We start from the raw sequence: 2,923 nt of genomic DNA on the forward strand, positions 1-2,923 counted from the left end.
CTTTGATCAAAACCAAAAAGGAGAGGAAACAAAGATACCCATCCATTGTACATATAAAGCTAGTGAAAAACATAGAATCTCTACTCCTAATGTCTTAGTTGGTAGGTCGCGTTCCGGGTTTTATTTTCGTCCCACCTCACCCGGTCTTTTTTGGTACTTCTTTGGTACTTGCTCCCACCTCCCGCTCAGCCGAGACGGTTTATTTTCATACTCCCTCCCACCTTCCGGGTAGTTCCCTCCACGCAAAAAAAAATCGAACCAACCAATCTTTACTCCTAATGAAGTAGTTGGTAGCCTCGTATAGTTTATTTTCGTCCCACCTACCATGGTTTTATTTGGTACCTGCTCCCACCTCCCAATTTTGTCGGTTTTTTTCATCGGTTTTTTATTCGCCCCCCTCCCATTGGCCGGACAAACCCAACATTTATTTGGTAACACAATGAATTCACATATGGTGATTGATTTCTTCTTTGGTAACCCAACTAACAGATGATAATCAATCTTCAAATATCAAAACCAAACATACAAGGCAACAATTAATTCATTTTTTCTGACCGGTTATTTTTCGTCTCCCCTCCCACATACCTTTTCGCTTCACCGCCCACATAAACCCATCGGATTAGTTACCATATAAAAGAATTGATCACAATCAATCAAGCATTGATGGGATATTTCCTTACATTGATGTGATTTTCATTTCTTATCATGAATCATACACGTCAAAAAAAGGTACAACATGCGAGTATCGTGGGCACATGCCCTACAAATCCGAAAATGCCTATAAAAATTAAATCAGAATCAATCAAGCATTGCTGGTATATTTTACTTGTTTTGATGGGATTTTTGTACACGGTACCATTAACTCGATCCTCCCACCGCTGCCCTCCTCACGAGCCTGGACGGCCGATCCTCTCGACGTCTACCCTCATGTGTCCTCTCGCCGCCATCATCTTCTTCTCTCCGATCTTCTTGACTAGGAGGACTCCTCTGTGCCCCAGGCCCTGGCCGACGCCGGCCACTCCTCGATACTCCACCCGCGCCATCACATCCGACGCAGGCGAAACTCCAGCCGATGCCACGGGATCCACATCCTACGCTCGTCGGCCATCTTCCACTCCGGCTGCTGCGTGGTGCCGCCGCTGCGGGAGGCAACCTGGCAGGGGCAGACGTAGCCGTCCTCGTGCAGCCCGACCCATGCGTCTAGCTCGGCGGCGAAGTAGCCTCGGCCTCTGAAAGGCAGCATCCACTCCCCATGGCGCCTCCACTTGCAGCTCCTGGTGTCGACGGAGTATGTGCCGCAGACCGCCCTGCTCCACGAGGACACGAATATGTGCGCCCGTCCGGGTGCAGCGCGTAGGAGAAGATCATCTCGTCCTTGGTGAAGGGCGTCGGCATGCTTTTCCAGGACCAGTAGGTGGGCAGCAGGTCGTCGTCTTCCGTCGTCGGTGGCTTCGCCATCGCCTCAAAGGACACATGCCGCTCCATGAAGTGGAAGGCGAACGCGTACAGCGCGTAGCCGGCGCTGGAGGTTAGGAAGGTGTTGGAGCCACAAAGCAGTGCATCTCGAATGGGAGGGCCGACGGGCAGTCCGGCGGTGTCAGTGTCGTAGAAGAGGGTTCCGGCGTGTATGTTGCTCGTGGCGATGATGTTGCTGCCCAGGGCTGCGAACTACATGGCACGGCCACGCTCAGGTGACACTAGCCGGAGGATGGGGGGGGGGGGCGCTGAGGTCGGGACTGTCGGCATCGATCTTGCGGATGGTGAAGCCCTTGTGCCAGTCGTCTAGAACCAGATAGAGGCTCTTCTCCTTGTTGCCGCTGCGGTCGTGGTAGTAGTTGGGCTCATCCTCCTCGCCCTGCCTTCTTTGCTTAGACATCCCGCCCCCGACTGACTGAATTCTGAAGTATATACCAGAAAAACACGTACGCAGACGAAAACACTCGAATAGATTGGACGTAGCTGGCTAACCACGGTTGATGTAGTATCGATCTACTAGAAGCAACACGGGTACGCGCAAGCAATTGATACACACGGGCATGCCTCGTGCCCGCTGATCTTTCTATTGGTCTCTGGGTGTACTGTTTATAGGGGTGCAGGGTAATACGTATATATAGCTATAGCTAGGACTTGCAACATAACCGATTCGGGACGGAACTACTGATCCTACTTGGTGATGGATTCCTACACAAGCCGGACATGAGACGTGCTTTTTTTCTTGAGGGAAACGCCGCCACCGCCGCCGCCAGCGCGGAACCCTAGGGCAGGGCGCTAGGATCCCCAAAGCAAGGCGGGCAGCGAGGAGCGGCGCAAGGAGGCCGTGTCGGTCGTTCCCGCCACCAGCGCTAAACCCCAGGTATTTACGTTCCGTGTCCTCCCCGCACTCTACGCTGATACATCAGCGAGGAGCTGACGGTGGAAATGCTACTCCTCCCCGAACTCTATGATGCTTGATTCGATCTCGTGGAATGGAGCCATGACGGTGAGCAAGGCTATTGAGTTTGCTCCTAACGCCGGCTTGGGCGATGGGTGGGACGAATGCGAGCAGCGACCAACGGCGGACATGGACTCAAGCCAGCACAGGTCCACGGCGGTAGAGGAGAGACACCACCCACCACCCACCGATGCAGTGAGGAGTGTGGTGTTCTACAGTATGGTAATTGGTAAAAGTTTTTGGTCCTATAATATCAGAGAGAGAGAGAGAGAGAGAGAGAGAGAGAGAGAGAGAGAGAGAGCATATTACATAAAAATAACGCTGAGAATTTAGATGCATTGTTTGTCACGGAGCTGTGACTGGCCAATTTACATGAAATTAATTCCCTTAGTTGTGGTGGCAAATATAATACACCTAATCCATATTGTTATGCACTAGCGTGTGTGTGAGATAGATGGATTATGGTCTCATACCCAATAAGATGGATATGTG

The 2,923-nt window shown here is 51.7% G+C and overlaps 1 pseudogene; it reads right to left on the reverse strand.

The window, feature by feature from the left end:
* Positions 1-1,042: 1,042 nt before the first annotated feature.
* On the reverse strand, positions 1,043-2,476 carry LOC123048876 (uncharacterized; annotated as a pseudogene).
* Positions 2,477-2,923: the final 447 nt, after the last annotated feature.

This window comes from Triticum aestivum, chromosome 1A, assembly GCF_018294505.1.
Source record: "Triticum aestivum cultivar Chinese Spring chromosome 1A, IWGSC CS RefSeq v2.1, whole genome shotgun sequence".
NCBI lineage: Eukaryota > Viridiplantae > Streptophyta > Magnoliopsida > Poales > Poaceae > Triticum > Triticum aestivum.